This window comes from Nuphar pumila, chromosome 9 (assembly GCF_984573655.1).
Source record: "Nuphar pumila chromosome 9, dmNupPumi1.hap1.1, whole genome shotgun sequence".
In the NCBI taxonomy this organism is placed as follows: domain Eukaryota; kingdom Viridiplantae; phylum Streptophyta; class Magnoliopsida; order Nymphaeales; family Nymphaeaceae; genus Nuphar; species Nuphar pumila.
Window position 1 is genome coordinate 5992101 of NC_143257.1, and position 20917 is coordinate 6013017.

Below are 20917 nucleotides of genomic sequence, written 5' to 3' on the forward strand. Positions count from 1 at the left end.
AAGAAAACACTTAGAAAAATGCATGGAAAATATGTTTACAAATGTGTTTCCCTTAACATAGGAAATGTGTTTTCGATAAATTTGGTGTTTTTCACAAACACGGCATTTTCTGTTTTGAAAATGGTTTGAGGAAATGTGTTTCTTATAATAGCTTCTCGTAACTAAGGGGCGGAGCCAGAAATATAAACTAGGGTGGGCACAATTGCACAGTGAAACAAATACTAATAAATGAAGTCTCAAGTATGAAATATCAATCTAATGTTTACATTGCAAATGTAATACTCCAGAATTTTTAAATATATAAATTGAAATTTTTTACATAAGATTATATAAGTTTGGATTTGAATGTGACCCAAACCCATCGAGTTTGGGTTCGAAGCGGGTTGGAATGAACCACACCCGATAATGGGTGTAAACTATAAATGGAATGGTACAAACTCTAGAGGATCGATCCGTAGGATATTCGGATTGATCGGGAATCCAAAAAGCTCATCTAAAATAAGCGAGTTAGGTAAGTATGTGGTTTGGATCAAGATCCAAATGATCTGAGCCCAAAAGAACATTTCTGAAAGAAAATAAGAAAGAAGAGGAAAAAAGAGAAAATATTTATTTTTTTAATGAAATACGAAGAAGAGAAAGGTAAAAGGGTTGTTTTCATGGAAAATACTCCTTACCCAATGGGAAGCTACCACGTGGCAGCCTCTCTCTCTCTCCTTATTTCTCCACTCTCCCTTCCACGTGAACCGACCCCCTCCCCCCTTTTCTCTCTCTCTCTCCTTATACCCTTTCTCTTGTATCCCTATCTTAATCTCTCTTTTTAACTCTCCTTACACCCTCTCTCTCGTTCTCCATTTCACAGAACCACTCGTACATCCCTACCTCTATCTCTTGTTTCTCTTTAGCCGAGAAACACCCTCCACTGAACCCATCTCTCAGTTTTCCTTGTTCACCCGAGCATCACCACCATTGTGACCACCATATGCCACCGAACCACCACCAGGAAGCTCCCAGCAGACATCGGCCACCTGCTAACCGTCATGACCCTACGATCGTTGGCCACCATTCTCCTCCCTCTCTCTCTCGGTTCCTCTTTGCCGACCACCACCGCCTGAGCCACCACCTTCCTCTGGCCTCTCTCTCTCTCTATGGATCAGTCATAAAGGAGGGAGAGGAAAGAGAGGAAGAAGAAAAGATAGGACGAAAAAGAAGGGGAAAAAAAGAAAGAAGGAAAAAGAGAAGAAAAAGAAAGAAAGAAAAGAAAAACACGGGAAGAAAGGAGAGGAAAATGGAGTGGTGAGGTCCATCCCCCTTCCTCTCGTCCCATTCTCTCTTTGTCTCTCCTTTTGCTTCGTTGTTGTTGTCGTATCATCGTCGTTGTTGTCTCGTGAATTGCATGTTGTCTAAAAAATTATGCCACACACTACCTCAAGAACTGCATCGTTGTCTCTCAATGAACGTGCTATATCGTGGTTTGCATCATAGTCACTCATTATCGCGCCCCCCTTGAGTTATCAATCCACCACCAGAATACATGCATATTTGAAAAGTTCAGAAAAGCCTCGAACGAAGGACACATCTTTGGAGGTATAATTATCAAATCTTTACCAAGGCATGGGGTATGATTCCCCTATGCTTACCGGGTTCCTAATTATGCAAGGGTGCATACATAGTTATCGGTTGATGCTTTTAGAACCCAAAAAAAGACCTTATTGGGTTGATATATTTGTTAGAGTATTCTATTGAAATAACTAGAGTTAGGTTTGGCAGATGGAACGTAAAATTGGGTTGATCTGAAACGTTTTGAAGTGTTTTGTCTTGCAGGTTGAACTCTTAATATAAAAAATTAAACCAGCATATATTGTTAATTAACTTAGGTAACAAGAAACTTTAATTATGTGTTATGCGAGTGCATGCCACCAAGGCATACATATAGACTGTTTGTGTTGTGAATTGATACGTATGTCATTATGACATAATATGAGAATGTTTGTTTGTGCATGTGTCTGAGGTGTATATCTTTGTTTTACTTATTTTCTGAGGTCAAGCTCTTGTTACTGCTTGTTCCCTTCGTAAATTATGCCTTAGTGGGTCAATATATACTCGTGTTTATGCTCACGTGGGCCCCCTAATGCTTAACTTGGTTGGTACATTGTCATGGATAAGGTCTTGTACCATCAGAGAAATTTGAGTGAGTGAAGATATTCACGATGTACATGTGATTGTGGTGGTTTGAAAATATCGAATATTGTTGTGATGTGATAAGTATGTATATATACAGTTGAGGCATACATATGATTGATGATGCGATGTGATTTGTGCGTATGCAGTTGAGACATACAAATGTTGTTGTATTATGATTTATGTGTATGTAGTTGAGACATACATACAAATGCTTAAGTAATATGATGTATGAGTATGCCGCTGACATACATATGAATGAATGCGATGTAAGTTTATGATTATCAGTAATGTGTGTGATGATATATAAAATGGGACGGAATGTATGGATGCATACATTAGAAATTAACTGCACAGGGTGGTTTGCATGCATTAGATAGTATCTACTTAGAGTATATCATATATACATGGATGAATGACATATTTGTAATGGTTTAGAATTCTCATATACATAATGGGCATCGACTCCTTACAATAGTTTCAAATATAAAACCTTGTGATGCGTGTTTGGCATTTACGAATGTGGCAAGTGGTAGGTTATAAATGTGAGGCATGTTCAAAAGACATGTTTTGTATTGGGTATTGCCCTAAATATTTGTTTCGTGTACTGAAATTGTGATTTATACTTTAAATCTTGCAAGTATGGCAAGTACGATCTATGCACGAGGTGCATGATCGAATAATATGAATTTGATGGTATTGACTCAAGTGTTTGTTCGTGTGTTAATTTTTTGTCATTCAAGTTGAAATATGCGTGTGTCAAGTGTCATATGATGCATAAAGTGCATGAATAAATAACCTAAATGTATGGGTTTTGACCCAAGTTATTGCTTGATGTGTTAAATTTTTGCTATTTGTGTTTAAATTTGCAATTTTGGCATATGTGATGCATGATACGTATGATTGAATAATATAAAATTTATGGGTATTAACCTGAGTATAATTGTTGACAAAATATTGCCTAGAATGTACGATTATTGTGTGAAATGACATGCAGTGAGAAAAAAGTTCTCTGAAATTAAGAAAGTTGCACTATGCATCACTCTGAAAGATGAGGTGACATTGTCTTGTACTATTAAGATCGAGCAAGTGAATCAAGTATGAAACTGCATCTGCACCAACCTTGTGAAAATTACAGTCCCGTTGGACATGGACTAAGGCAATCTTGTTGGGTCAAATATGAACTCTTTCCCTACCACGACGGTTTAAGTAAACTTTACGCTCTCATACACATTTGAGCTACAGTTGTATGTCGATAGTAGTGCACCTATGATATTTTAGTCTGAGAAACGATGTGTCTCAGACTATAGTGTGAATCTTGTGTTCTCTTTGAGATTAAAATGTGAAAAATACAAATTTGTGTGAATGAACACCACCAAAGAGGCTTGAGTACCCATAGTTGGTCATACATGGTGCTCCCAAGTAACAGGATAAAATTTAAGTTTCAATGTTTTGTAAGCATTACATAAATTGCAAAAGAAAGTTGAATAGAAAAATACTCATAGTTGGCTAGACGTGGTGTTCTGGGGTAACAAGATGTGATGCGCCTTATAACGCTCCAAACATTTAACCCAAAATTTTGGCTATTTTTTTAAATGTGCAATTTAATGTGAGGTCTTCTCTATAGCATTGCCTTAATAAAAGTAAGCTCTAAGGAGTCAGCTTGTACATAAGTGCTAACATTTAATAGCTCCTTAGAACCACGTTCAAGAAAAGATGACCAAGGACAAGTCTTGATAAGATATCACTCTACTAAACCAATCTCTAGGGAGTTAGCTTGTGCGCAAGCACTAGCATTTAATAGCTCCATAGAATTTAGTTCTAGAAAGAGACTACACAATACAAAACATCAGAATACAATAGAATAATTCTATTTGGCCTTTGGTTACAAATCTTGGGCAGGCAGAGGTATTTTAACACATCATGATACTGGATCCTAATCCCTTAGACTTGGGTCAACATCCACTTTCATAATTCAGTTCCACTAAAAGAACCTGAATATAAAACATATCATACGATCCATAGATCATAATTTCAAACCATTTTGTTTAATTTCAAATTAAAATGATATAATCCTATTACATCAATTCAAAATAAACAAGTTTAAATAACTTAGTAAAAGTCTAGTTAAACATTTTTAAATGACTTAATAAGACTCTAATTTAAGTTTTCCAGAATCCTAAAGAAAGTAAGGTTCTTGGCACCGTCGTCACATATAGCCATCGCTTGCAAATCAATTGCTCATCACCTGAATGATTTATATAAAGTCGGACTCATCGAGTCTGGTAGGTGCAATAACATTGCATGTTGCACAAAATTAAGCATACATAAAAATTCCATTTATTCAGGATACATGCATTTTATTATGACAAGCAAAATACATCAAATTGCATGATGTATTATTATCAATTTCATATTGTTAGTATTCAAATTATAAACACAACATAATAGTTTCAACCAAAATTATTATATAATCTCACAAATGGCTTTCTTACAACACTATTCAATATCATGCAAATATTCATAATTATGCATTACATAATTAGGGCATATTTTCAATAAAAGTAATTGTGATCAAATAACAGGTCTTTTTTTCTCTTGCTTAACACTTCTATCAGATACTCGTGGGACCCCAAAGACAGAAGAGACCATAACGGGTGTTATGCTATGTATTTCTATTTTCTTTATGTCTAACTATTTAGTATTCAAAGCATGTGGTTCATGACCAAGAGGAACCCCGCAGTGGCTAGCAACAATTAGGATGCACCCTGAACTTGATACATTGGTAGTCTGCTCTCTTATACCCCAAGGACTGAAGACCAGGTGAGATGCTTCACTCTAGTAGAAACATTAATAATGAGGTCATATAGAAGGTTGTACCACTAGCCTCTCCAAGGAAAGCCTAAAAATGAATGGATCTTTGGGTCTTGTTCATTATTAGGGGTCAAATTTATTTTATTACATGTGCCTTCTTTTATAAAGCAATTAAGGGCTAAATAGCTCAAGTACCCCTCTAGGGTAACCTTTAGTACATATTGTTCTTAGGTTTGACTTGACCCCAACTCATTCATGCTTGCTTTGACGGCTTCAACTGAAGTGAGTATTCATCGATAAAAGCAATAACCATCAATTTGTGTGTGCATGTATTTTTTATAACTTGGTATATTTATCACATTCCATAGGTTTTCATCGCCCCCCCTGCTTGTTCTAAAATAAAACAATGTACATGCATATTTTTCCATGTCTTACTGTATAATATAATTACATGCCACACGTATATGTGCAATAATGCACGCCATTGTTTCCTATGAACATAAGCTCATTCATGAGCATTGTACATGCATGCTTTTTCATGTTTTATAGTACAATATAATTATATGTCACATGTATATATGTGCAATATTGCACCACATCAATTCCTTTGAACCTAAACTCATTTATAAGCATTATACATGCATATTTTTCTATGCCTTACAATACAATATAATTATATACCGCACTACATCGGTTCCTTTGAACTCAAGCTCATTCATAAGTATCACAAGTGCATGAATGCATTTCATGCCTTATAACACTTACCTAACATCATGTTGCATATAAACATTGTGCATAATATCATTATCATGCTAATATATAGATACAAGCATGATATTTAAACACATCCACTATGTACATAAACGTAGTATCAACATAAGCATCAAATCTTATTTTTTGTGCACCTCAACATGACACAAATCACATAGAATTAAAATTGATTTTCAGTGCACATAAGCATAACATGATTCATATATATCAAATCAGATTTTTTTTTATATAATCATGACACAATTCATGTACATCAAATTAAATTTGATATGCATATAAGCATTGCACAACCTCATACATAAAAAATATGATTTTTGATGTCCATAAACATGATACAATTCTCACATATCAAAACTTATTTTTTCTATGCATATAAGCATTGCACAATCACATTCAACAAATTAAAAATTTTGTGCACGTAAACATGACACCAACATACTCACTAAATCTAAACTTTTTGTGTATATAAACACCACAATAAATCTAAAAAACTCTATGTATACAAGTATCATTTTCAATCTCAAATTTCTGTGCATATGAGCATCAATTCAAAATATGAAATTTATGTGCACAGAAGCACCAATTCAAATATGAAAATTTTATGCATATGAGTACCAACTAAAATATGAAATTTATATACACATGAGCACTAATTCAAATCTGAAAATTTTGTGCATATGAGCATAAACTAAAATATAAAATTTATGTGCATATGAGCACAAATTCAATTCTAAAATTTATGTGCACATAAGCATCAACTAAAATATGAAAATTATGTACACATGAGTACCAATTCAAATCTGTACTAATTCAAATTTGAAATTTAATAACTCGCATGCATTTTATCAAATCTGAAATTTCTGTGCAAGCATGTATGTTATCAAATCTAAAATTTTAGTGCATACAAGTACACTCTTAAATCTAAAATTTTTGTGCACATATGAATATCATCAAATTTGAAATTAAACATTATGTTAATTTAATATTTGCATGAATTATAATTTCAAACATATAGTTAATTTTATATTTGTAAAAAACACTATTCCAATGCTCAATTAATTTTATATTTGCATAACATAATTATAACCCATGTATAAATTCAGTTATGCATAAAACACAATTCTGATACATGTGGGATTTCAGATTTGCATAAAAACACTTCTCTAATGCATGTATAAATTTAGATTTGCATAAAAATATATTTTTAATGCATATATAAATTTAGATTTGCATAAAAATACTTCTCTAATGCATGTAATTTCAGATTTGCATATAATCATGATTCTAACAGATGAATAAATTCAAACTTACATAAAATATGACTCTAACATGCATATATCATTTAAATTTAGAAAAAATCCCAATTCTAATACATAGATTAATTCTAATTTTCATGAAACATTATTTTAACATACATTTAAAATTTATATTAATATAATCCCTAATTCTAACATACATATAGAATTTGAATTTGAAAAAAATCCCAATTCTTAACACATGAATTAATTATAATTTTTATAAAACATCATTCTAATATGCATTTAAAATTATGATTAACATAATCCCTAATTCTAACATGCATATAAAAACCAAATTTTATAAAATCTCAGAATCTAATACATTTATTTATTCTAATTTTCATAGAATATCATTCTAGCATGCATTTAAAACTTAGATTTACACAAAAACCTAATTTTAACATGCATTTAGAATTTAGATTTAACATACTTTAGAACTTTACAATCATATAAGATTTGAGTATTCCTTGACTCTTGTTTGTAGAAATTGAATTCTCAAGAAAACCAATAGAGAATTCCAAGATCGTGTATGCAAGAATCTCATCCTCCAAAACGTGGATTGAGAGAAGATGAGTTCCTCCAAAATGTAATGAGCTCCTCCAAGAACCGTGTGAGTGAGAGGGATGAGAGTGTGAGAGCCTCATTCTTAAAAACTTAAAATGAGAGTGGGAGAGCTCCTCCAAAATGTGAATTAAGAGATGATCTCCTCCTCCAAAATGTGGATTAAGAGAGTGTGAGCCTCCTTGAGAGTGTGTGGCCCTCCTTCAAAATGTGAGTGGGAGAGAGGAAGAAGGTGCTCAAAAACCATGAATAGGAATATGCTTTGAGATGAGATGATCGTGATAGATGAGATGGGAGGGGTTATATGTGAATTAGAGTTAGGGTTTGGTAGAACCATAGAGAGAAGGTATCGACATTTTTCAAAGAGAAGGCTTAGAGGGAGTAGGGGTGACATCTAGAGAGCAAGCAGAGTGGGAGAAACTTCTCATCTCTTCCTCATTTTGGTTGCCCCCACCACTAACTCCAATACTATAAATAGGGGTGGCAATCGTGTCGGGTTGGCGGGTCGACTCGACAGGTTGGCGGGTCAGCATACCTCAACCCGAACCCGACTTGTTTATTAAATGGGTCGGTTGTGGCAAACACGAACCCGACCCGTTTAATAAACGGGTAACCCGACACGACCCGCCAACCCATTTAATAAATGGGTTGGGTCGGGTAAATGGGTTCTCAGATTCGTGGGTCAGGTTGGCGGGTCGGGATGACGGGTCAGGTTAGTGGGTCGACGGGTTGACAGGTCGGGTTGGCGGGTTGACCCACCCGCCTAACCCGTTTATTAAACGGGTCAGCCAGGTTGGCATACCCCTAACACGAACCCGACCCGTTTAATAAACGGGTTAGGCGGGTCGACCCATTTATCAAACGGGTTTGTTTTTTCCAAACTCGAACCCGCCTAAGAGGCGGGTTGGCGGGTCGTGTCAGGTTTTGCCACCCCTAACAATAAAGAGAAAAAGAAGCTTCTTCTTCCTTTTCACTTGGGATGCCCTAATTGGTGGTCTTCCCCCCACCACTTGCTCCACTTGCCCTTCTAAGCATATTTGCCCTCTCCCACTTGGGTTTCTTCCCAAGTGGATCCAAATCATCATTCACATGAGTCAACCCACACTTGGGCCCCTATCTAGATCCAATATGTCTACTTAAACCCAATTCAATATTTTTAATGGTAAAAATCTTAATTAATTTAAAATATAAATTAAATGTAAATTATACTTTAAATGCCGTCTAAATTCTAAATTAATTGCCAAATTGAATTTAACTCCAACTAAATGTTAATTTAATTAAAATTAGCAATTAAATGCTAATTTAATTAAAATCATTAATTAAATTCCAAATAAAAATTTAAATACAATTTAGATATAGATTAAAGTTAAAAACTGTATTTAAGAAAATTTCCACTATTATTTATTAGTAATCATAGAAAATTCATAGAAAATTTCTTTGTTTTTATATGCTCGAGTTTGGAGATAGTTTCAAATTGGTTCGAAAAAGTCTTTCGCTATGTTGCAAAAAAAATATTTTCCTTGAGTCAAGCATGGCATTATAACAAATATATTTGAATGGCCAAACTATTTTCATAAAGTATAAATATATCAAATACTAAAACAGATCAACAAAAACATAAAAAAATCTCAAAAATTAAAATAGAAATAAAAAATAGAATCATGATTATTGCTATTTAAAAAAACACAACCCCCCCCCCATCCTAATAGAAATCAAACATAGAATGTGATGATTATTACTAATTAAAATGGTAACTGAAAAGAAAAAAGAAAAGCATAAAAACTCTCTAAAACCCCAATTTAATCATTCATGTCATTTGAAATTATAAAAATCAAAAACCTAAACCCTAACAAAAACCATAGATCTTGTATCTATGATAATTGATAAAATAACAAATAAAACCAAATCAAACCCTAATTCCTAGAAGCATCATAAATTATGCATTTATGCTAATTGATAGAAAAACCAAAACCTAACATTTTAACAAAGATCAAGCATTCATTATTAATTATTCTTGGATTTATGTCTAATGATAATTGAAAAAATATAGAAAAATCTTAAAACCATAACTAAACATTTATGCTATTTTACAAAAAACCAAATCAAGCATGTAGAATCATATTTAATGTTGATTAAAAAACACAAAAATGCCTAATTATATATTTATATCATTTAAAAACCAAAATAAAAACCTAAATGTGAATTGAAAAAAACATAAAAATCTAAAATTTAATTAAATATTCATGCTATTTTAAAAAACTAAATAAAAAACTTAATCCTAACAAACACCATTCTTATATAGGCTAATTGAAAAAAATAACCCAAAACTTCTAACTAAAATCAAGCATGTAGAATCATGTTTATGTTGATTGAAAAAAAAATACCTAATGAAATATTGATCTTATAAAAAAACAAAATCAAAGACCTAAACGCTAATTGAAAAAAAACACAAAAAACTTTAAACCTAATTAAATAATTATGTTATTTAAAAAACTCAAATAAAAAACCTAAATCTTAATCCCTAACAAACATCATTCATATATATGCTAATTGAAAAAAAAAACCCTAAAATATTAAGTTTCTAACTAAATCAAGCGTGGAGTTATGTTTAATATTGATTGGAAAGAAAGAAACATTTCAATACCTAATTAAACGTTCATCTCATTTGAAAAACTTAAATGCTAATTAAAAAATAAAAAAACTAAACCCTAGAAAAAGTACAAGAAGAAAAAGAAAACCAAGAATGACATGTTGCCTTGTTGGAGAAGCCAACAAACGATGGACGATTGAATGCATAATGTAGATCACAAAACCTAGGGACCTGACCCATGTTTTGAGAGTGAGACAGAGAGCAACTACCAAGGGGTGCACTAGAGGCTACCACCAAATAGAGAACCGATGAAGGAATTGAGTGGATATGACATAGGCTAGAGGTTGAGATATATAGAGAGAGGACCTACGAGGGGTGCATCAGAGGTCGCCGCCGCCAATACCAGAGGTGCATGTTGATAAGGATAAAGATAAAGTTACCAAAAACATAAGAAGTATGCATGTGATTGGTAAGGATAAAGATAGAGTTAACACATAGTTGGTTCAGTCCAGAACATTGACTTTCAATATCAATAAAAGTCTGAATTCATTGAAAGACAAAAATGCTCTAGAAGCTAGTATAAGTTCTCAGAAGATTGAACCTGGCATAATGTGAGGAGTCCATGGTTATCAACTCTATCATTTCTAATAAACGATAGAGCCCAGTTTCATTTAAAATGATAGTCTCTATCGTTTGTCAGTATTATTTTATAGTTTTTTATTTTCTCATTGATGTAACGATTTTTGCATATATATACACTTGGTTTCTCTGTAAAAAATACACAGAGAAAAACAAGTTTTCTTAAGCATCTATATTCCTTTCATGGTATTATAGAAATTCACCTCCCACAAGTTTTCAATGGCTTCAACATTGCTCTCTGTTGCTCCAGTGACTCAGTGGAATGCTATCGTCAGTCTAGTTTTGATTAAACTGAATTAAGACAATTACTTACTATGGAGATCGCAGCTCGAATCCGTTATGATTAGTCAGGACCTTTTCAAATTCGTCGATGGCACTTTCCCTCAACCGGATCCCTTCACCACCATGGCAAACGATGAAAAAAACAACAATCTAAATTATTCTATTTGGATTCATTTTGACCAACTCGTCCTCAGCTGGATTAAAGCAATTATGTCTGAAGTTGTTCTCGGTCAAATTATGAGAACAAAAATGTCGCATGAAGCATGGCTTGTCTTGGAAAAAGCTTATGGGTCTCAATCTCCTTTGAGACTCATGTTTCTAAAGAAAGATCCGACTTTCATCAAGAAAGAAAATATGGACATGCTATCTTATTTAGACTGCATAAAGTTTCTTATCAACTCCCTTGTTGCTGCCAATCATCTCGTAGAGGATGCAGACTTAGTCCAAATAACCTTGAATGGACTTCCCCTTGAGCATGAAAGCTTCGTGACATCGGTCACCACTAATCAGACACTATTCTTTTCATGATCTTTATGATCTGCTTCTCAACCAGGAGAAACGTGTGCTCTTAAATCATGCTCAACCTCTAGAAACTTCTGAAACCCAGCAAATGACCTTCACTACCTCCAGAGGGCGAGGTCATGATCGTAATTCTTATCATGATCATGGTAGAGGACAAGGGAATTTTTTTTCTCGAAATCCATCCTTTAACAATCCTGTACCTCAGAGTCCAGGTACCCGTGGAGTTGTTACTTGTCAGTATTGCGGCAAATGTGGCTATACCGCCAAAAACTATTGGGATATTCCTAAAGCTTTCTCTGCCATGGCACTTCAGCAAGCCACCGATGATTACTGGTACCCTGACACTAGTGCTACAAATCATCTATCCATGTATGATCAACAACTCTTCAATAAGTCACCATATCATGGCAGTGAGCAAATCATGGTTGGCAATGGTAAGATGCTTCACATCTCTTCCATTGGTAATCTTACTCTGACATCTCATGGTTCTTCTTTTGATCTAAAGAATGTTCTTCATTTTCCTGCTATCATGAAAAATCTGTTATCTATGAGCGAGTTCAGTAAAGACAATGATTGCATCTTTGAATTTACTCATGAATTTCTTGTCAAGGACCATCAGACAAGCAAGATTTGTCTCAGAAGACCAAAATCCAACGCTGGACTCTGCCCAATTAAATCGAATAATTGCATATAGGTGGCAACTTATGCAGGCAAATCATCTTCTTTTGACATATGGCATCAGTGTCTTGGACACACCAACAAGAAAAATATTTCTTTTTTAAATTCCAGTCATATTATTTCTGTTAATAAAAATAATTTCATAAAAGTTTATGAGAGTTTCCTTGTCGATAAAGCTCACAAACTTCCTTTTGGATGGTCTTTTTTTTTTGGCTTCCTCCCCTCTTGAACTTCTTCATGCTGATGTGTGGGGGCCTACCTCAGTACCTTCGCATAACAGTTTTCGGTTTTATCTTCTAATTGTTGATGATTTTACTCGGATCTTCTGGTTGTTTCCCTTATATGCAAAGTCTCAAGTGTTTGAATGCTTCAAGACTTTCAAAAGTGTTATTGAAAAGCAACTCCAACAACCTATTCGCTCTTTTCAAACTGATAATGGTGGAGAGTTTACTAGTCATGAGTTTGACAACTTTCTACAGGAACATGGCATACTACATCGGTTTTTATGCCCACACTCACTGTTATCATTGCAAAATTTTACTTTTGCAAGTCAAACTAACCTTTGAAAAAGATTTTAAAAATAACTCACCTCCGTTTTAAAATGCGGGATAATTCCGAAGAATGGGACTCGCCTGTCGGTACGAGGTTCAATCGTTTCTGGCGCCTTTACATGGGGTAATCAAACCAAGGATCAAAAGTGTGCTTAGCTTTGCTCAACTTGTCTAAATCATGTTTTATTTCCTAAATGCACAAAGAATCAGGCATGTGCTATGAATTTTCTGAAAATGCAGGTTTGAAAACATTATGTTTGCTTCTGAGATTTAAAATACTTGGAAAATTTTTGGAAAAGATGTCACTTGGAAAATCGTGAATCATGGTGAAAGAATATTTCTGAGGAAAATGAAAATCGATTTTTGAAGAATATAGAGTGTTTTGTGAAAATGGATTTCTAAGGAATTTCAAGTAACTTTGGAAAATTTGATTTCCCTGAATTCAAACTTTGAAATTGAAGATATTATGACTTGGAAAATCATGATTTGAAGTTGAGAAATACTTGAAATATCACTTGAAAGCTCATAGTTTTGAGAAAATTGATTTTTGAATAAGACTTGGAAAATTTTGAGAAAATCGATTTCTCTGAATGAGAATTGGAATTTACAAATGAATGAAATGAATGAATATGGATTTGAAAGACTTGATTTTGAGGAATTGAGAAAATTCTTTTATATTTTTGAGAAATGCAGTGCATTTTGAAGTTAGCCTAAGAGTGTAGGCTAAATGTGGCTAATACGAAGATCACAAATATGGGTCTCATTCGTATTCTGACTATGGCCATAAATACGAATTTCACTAAGTTTGTCAACTCCATAAGAGCTTGTGCATGTGCCATTTGTGTAGACCATGGTGAATTTGTAATATGTGCATGAATAATGCATTCATCAGATATTAAAATTTACAGAATTAATCTATATACAATGCAAATCCTAATCTAAGCAGAAATTGAAATTCTTATTCCAAATTTAATTACAATTTACATCACTAATTGAATTTAAATGCATAAAAGTAAAGTCTTCAATGTCCTTGCAAAACTAGAAAACTTGTTAGTAAAGATATGTTGGCTTTTCTAAGTTTATCCACAATATCTAGAAATTGCTGGATTTTGCTAGATATAAGGATTTTTTTATGATTCCCTTAGATAAACACAATAAAATATGAAGTAAAATAGAAGAAATATAAAAAAAAGATTTGAAATTTTCAAAATTGGGGTCAAAATGACCAAAATACCGCTGATAGCAAAACTATGGCCTTGAAACCAGGGTTTTCAGAAAGATATTTTGTAAAATACAAGTTTTGAAATTCAAATGAGGATAAATCAAACCAAATATGATATGACATGATTAAAAACATGAAAATTAGGGTTTAGAATTTCAAAATTGAGGTCAAATGACCAAAATGCCCCTGATAGCAAGACTATGGCCTTAAAATCAGGGTTTTCTAAAATAGATTTTAGTAAAAACTTGGGATTTATGATTGAAATAAATATAAAATCAAACATAAAACATCCTAATATGATTCTAAACATGAACAAATCCTAAAAACATGAACTTATACACGAAAATCAAGAAATATCACAAATATCATGATTTTGGCAGTGTTTTGGGATCCTGCGGGTACCCTGTTTTGCAATTTGATCCATTCAAGCATCAAATGGATTACAAAATTCATAAAAATCACAACTGCACTTTTTATAACCCTAAAATTATATTGAAATCATAAAAATATATTTTTGACATTATTCCAATTCGAAAATTGCATTAAAACCCTAAAATAAGCTATTTTAACCCATGGTCACAGACCAGTTTCAGTGTTAGACCCGAATCAGGGGTCAATTGACCATGAAAATTCCTAAAACTTTACAAAGGTAAAATATACAGAAAAACAGAAATTTTCCTTTTACAGACTGGAAAAACCATCTTCGATGAGGGAGAAACTCTTCCGGCAATCTGGACTTAAATATATTTTTGGTTGATTAAAACAGATACTTTCGGTTGAAAATATAAAAACAAATAGAAAACTTCATCAAAAGTTCTTGAAATTTCAGCAGTGAACAGTAGACAAAAAAATAATAAACTTTTATTTTTACAGATCATGATTTGGATCTACGGTTTGAAATCTATGATCATTAAAAGTCTGATTAGGGTTTTGGTAAACCCTAACGAGTTTTAAATTTAAAATTTGACTCTCTGACAGAGAAAAAATAATAACAGAGGCAAAAAATTATCAAAATTTCACAGTAAATAGTTCACATCAACATGAATCTACTGTATTTTACGAATCTCAAATCGGATACCGGATGAGAAAAATAACACAACTGCAAGTTACCTATGAATTTCAACAATGATTCTAAACGATTTAAAATCATGGTTTAATCTTTTATTTTTCTGACAGAGTTCCTGAATCTCAAAACACCTGATTTTTTTACAGTAGTTCACTAACATATTCGTGTATCACATATAAAAAAATCAGAAATTTATAGTGAGTACTTCAATACGAACTAACAAGCTCTTTACTGATCTAAGCTTAAAACACACAGAAATTTAATAAAACTCAATAAAACATGCTTGAATCAATAAAAACAATAAAAAAATACTTAAACAGTAAAATTAAATTAATTTCTATGCTGGAATACATGTAATAAACATTAATAGGTAAAAAAATAAATAAAACACAAGGAATCCATGGTTGGATTTGCTTTCACCTTTGAAATCATGGATTTAACCCATTTAACGGGTAAATCTCATATTTTCTTGATTAAGAATATAAAAAAAATGCAATAATCAATTCTAATGTATTAGAATCATGGAAAATAGCATAGAACAAGGTTAGATCATCTTCTTGAATTGAACTTGAGGTTCTTGAGGTTGAATCCATGGTTAAATCCATGAAAGAGGAGTTTCCATGGTGAAATCTATTGAAAAATCATAAAAAACTAATAAAAAATAATAAAATAATATTAAATAACTCACCTTGGGGCTGCAGCTGCAATGGAGGAAGGCAGAGGTGCTAGATAAGAGAGAGAAGCCACGAAAATTTCAGAGAGAAAAGAGCTCCCTTTGACCCCCTTTAGGTCTCCTATTTATAGATTTTTTTTATTTGTTTAGGGAGAGTTTTGATTTTTTGGACTCTTTTTAATTGTTTTTGATAAACCACATGGGGAAGACGATTTTTTTGGAGAATTCTAACCTAAATGGACTCTAATTAATCCCTAATTAACACCTAATTAAACCCTAGAAAGTCCAAATGTGGCACCACCTAGTATGGACCCACATTTGGTTTTTAAAACTTGAATTTAAAACCTTTAAAAACCAATGGTTTAAAACTTAAATAAAATGGATTTTGACTCCTTTAAACCCCTAACCTAACTAGAACAATGACTAACCTTAGTCTAACCTTGACTTCTTCAAATGTGGCGCCACCTCGAGTGGACTCCACTTGAATTTTCAAAAATGATTTTAAAAGTTGAAAATGATAGGTTTTTCAAAAGAGATTCAAAAGTAGACTTGAAATCAAAAGTTTTGAAATGGCATAGAGTTCCAACTGAGTCAGAACTCCTCTGGATATGGCGCCAACTGAGTGGACCCCACATCAGAGTTTTGAAAATTTGAAATAAATACTAAAAATGGCTTTGAAAAGGGGTTAAAATCAATAGTTGAAATTCAAAGTTTTAAAAGTAGAGTCTCAAGCGAACTGAAACTCCGAGTTACAGTCCTGAATTTTTAGAACTCTGTGATTTTGGTTTTTACAAGCCAAATAAAGGAGTTTTTGAAAAGATTTCATCGAAAATGGTGAAACAAGTCAGAAAATACAGTCAGAGTTAGACTCTTAACTCAATCAGAACTCTGAAATAGAGTCCTGAATCAACTGAACTCTACAAAATGACCTAATTTTTGAAAAAAAAATGAAAATAAATGAAAATAGAAGTAAAAACAGACTCTAGAACAGACTCCTGACTGGATTAGGACTCTGGGACAGAGTCTTGATCGGACTGAAACTCTATATTTTTTTTGGTATTTTCTGAAAAACAGATGAAAGAACTTGTGAAAACAGTGAAAACAATAACAAATATTGAAATAAAACATAGTTCTGATTCAACTGAGACTCTGGGGACAGAGTCCTAATTGAACTAAGACTCTTCATTTTTTGGATTTTTTGAGAAAACAAATAAGAGGATTTTGAAAAACACGTGAAAACAGGATGAAATTGAAGTTTTGGTTCAGAGTCCTGATCTAATTAGGACTCTGAGAAAAAGTCTTGATTCAATCAGAACTCTAAGAATTTTGGTTTTCTGATAAGCAAATGATGAAATTTGGGCAAAGCTTTTGAAAACCTGTGAAAATGAAGTATGAAAACCAATTTTGGATAGAGTCCTGATTCAATCAGGACTCTGGGGTAGAGTCCTGATCAAATCAGGACTCTAGGATAAAACCTTAGAATTTTAAAATTCTTTGATAAAAGTGTAATAGTTTTGATAGATAGAAAGATTTTTGAAAGATTCTTTCAAAATTGAAATCAAGATCAGAGTCCTGATCCAACTAGGACTCTCTAAACAGAGTCCTGTTTTGACTAAAACTCTGAGTTTGTGACTCATTTTGAAAGATTTGGTTAAAGACTGGTAAAAATAGTGATAGAAGACAAAGTCCTAGTCCGACTGAAACTCTAAAGAAGAGTCCTGATTCGACTGAGATTCTTGAAGAAGATTCCTAATCCAACTAGGACTCTGGGATTTTGGCTAAAACGAAAGATTTTGAAAGGTTTTCTCCAAAACAGGTAGTAAAAAGTAGAGTTCTGATCTGACTGAGACTCTAAAAAAAGTAGTAAAAAGTAGTAAAAAGTAGAGTCTGATCTGACTGAGACTCTAAAAAAAGGTAGTAAAAAGTAGAGTTCTGATCTGACTGAGACTCTAAAAAAAAGAGTCCTGATCCAACTAGGACTCTAAGAATTTGGCCAAAACGGAGGAAATAGACAGAGGATATGACCATAACTGGTTTAAAAATCAGAATGGTATTTTAAAAAAGTTCAAAAAGATTCAAACAGATGAAAATAAAGAGTCGTGATCCAACTAGGACTCTCAAATTTTTGAGAAATTTTATAAATGAAGGAATCCAGAAGCGACACCACCTAAATGGGTCTCATTTGAGAATTGAAATCAGTTGAAAATTGAGTTTAAAACGAATCTAGATTGTTTTCTGAGAAAAACATTTCAAAATATAAGGTCCTGGGGGTTGGCAAATGACAGAATGTTGATTAAAAACCCAAATTTTAAAATTGATTTTGAAAGAAAAGTTTTAAGCCGAATCTGGATTAAATATTTTGAAAACAAGAGTTCTGGATCTCGATGATGAGATGCAATGACATGCAATGCAATAAAATGACATGTCAAATGCACGCAATGATATGCAACGACATATGAAATGTAAGTACTGGATGAGGGTGAAAATTTGGGGTGTTTGCAGATGCCCCTCTTTGGTACTAAGCCGGTTGTATGCTGAACTAAGTGGCAAAGAAAACACACCGAATTTGGACTATATATATAAAAAAATGCCCCAGTTAGGAAAATCTAACTAAGTGTGAAGGACTTAATTCAGATGATGATGGTAGATACGGAATGGAGAACAAAGAAGAAGATTCACCTCATCGAAATGAGGCTCAGGCTTAGATCTTAACCTGGATGGGGCGGGAAATGAAATACCTCATCAGAATGAGGCTCAGGTTTAACCCCTTGACCTGATCGGGAAATGAAATACCTCATCAAATGATGCCCAGGTTTATACCCTTAACCTGATTGGGCGGAAAATGGAATACCTCATCAAATGAGGCCCAGGTTTATACCCTTAAACTGATTGGGCAAAAAATGAAATACCTCATCAAATGAGGCCCAGGTTTATACCCTTAACTTGATTGGGAATAAAAATGGTAAGTTGGATGACAGATAAGACGACTTTCTTGAAGAAGAATAAGACAACTCTTTCGACAGCGCGAAAGATGAATAAGGCGATCCAAAAGAGCAGGGCGATTCTTTCGACAACGTTAAAGATGAATAAGGCAATGGAAGGCAATTTCTTTTGACAATGCGAAAGATAAATAAGGCTATCCTTTCGAAGAAAAGGCTAATCTTTTAACAACGCGGAAGATGAATAAGGTGATCCATAGGAACAAGGCGATTCTTTCGACAACGCGAAAGATGAATAAGGTGATCCATAGGAACAAGGTGATTCTTTCGACAACGCAAAAGATGAATAAGGTGATCCAAAGGAATAAAGCGATTCTTTCGACAATGCGAAAGATGACAAAGGTGATCCAAAGAAACAAGGGGATTCTTTTGACAACGCGAAAGATGACAAAGGTGATCCAAATAAACAAGGCGATTCTTTCGACAACGCGAAAGATGAATAAGGTTATCCTTTTGGAGAGAAGGCTAATCTTTCAACAACGCCAAAAACGACAAAGGCTATCCTTTTGGAGAGAAGGCTAATCTTTCAACAACGCGAAGGACGACAAAGGCTATCCTTTTGGAGAGAAGGCTAATCTTTCAACAACGCGAAAGATGATAAAGGTTACTCTCTCAAGGAGGCAAAAGGTGATGCCAGAATGTGTCAAGATGGGCATTGAGCTCTTCACTTCATGTCAAGATAGTAAGAAAATATGGACAAAATGTTAAAAATTGTTTGTTGATTTAAAATACTAAACAATAATGTATATCAGCACGAAAATATTTTCTCTTTTCCACCCAAAGTATTACCTCCAATTGGGCTAACTCTGTAGAATCAAGATTCAAATTCAAATTGCTTACAATTGACTTTCTTTCAAGGAAGCTATCAATTTCCTTGATAGGGACGAAAAAGAAAGTATTTTTGATATTGTGAGAGCTATTGGTGAAAGAATATTGATAAAAGAATTTCACAAAATTAAAGAAGATTCTTGATAGATTCGACAGTCTGATATCCTGGGATTCTTTTCTCATGATGATCTTTCTGCACTCTCTTTTTGACAGAATTGGAGCTTTCTTGGGTATTCGGGGATTACATCATCCTTCATTCTGGAGATGTCTTGACTTTTCTCTCTTTCTCTCTTTTTTTTGGAAGGGTACGTCACAATCTTCTTTATCTCAGAGATGTTCTGATCCTTCTTTTCTCTTAGGGATTATATTATTGGCTCTTTGGTTGGAAATATCTTGATGATAGCAGAAATTAAATATCTTTTAGGGTTTGTCGGGAGGCTCATCGCATCTGCCTTCATCTCGACAATGCTTTGGACTTTCCCTGGAAGGATCCGTCACAAACTCCGTCATCTTGGAGATGATTCAAATCTTCTTTGGCCCCGGGGGTCTAACTCGCATAATTTGTCTTCATCTTGACGACAATTGAGATATTCATTTTGCAGATATTTAATTGCAGCTTAGGTGATTGAGGAGATTTGGAGATTGAGTGGATTTTTCTGTATCACCCAGGATATTTCGACTGCTTTATTTTCCAAGAATGATCTTTAAAAGTGTGCCATTGACTGCGATCAATATCAATCACTTATGGCTTTGCGACAACATTGAATTTTCTTTGTTGGCCATATCGCAGATTTATTCTTCATCCTTTTGGTTGGCCAATAGGAAGATTTTGAATTTTGAATCCTTCTTCGCAAAAGCTTTGTCCTTTTGGAAGCAATACTGAAGGTAATTTTGAGGTAATAATTTTATGCAATAAAGATTTTGAGATCAACAACCATTTTTCATAACTAATTGGCAAAATATTCTTGGAATCTTTGGTGAAAGAAATTGCTTGATATCCGAGTTGACACATCAGTGGGATTCTGGATGAAGGTCCAACACGAACCTAAACTCTAAAGGTAAATCCAATACGAAATTGGAATTCTAAAAGTAAGTCTTAGCACAATGTTGAATTTTGAAGGTAAGTCCAATTCAGAAGTTGGTTTTGAAAGAACGACCAAGTCAAGACTCGGGTTCTACAAGGAAAACAGGAAAATTCGAGTCGAAACTCGAGCCTTTGAAGGAAAGTTACGAAGTTTGGTTTTT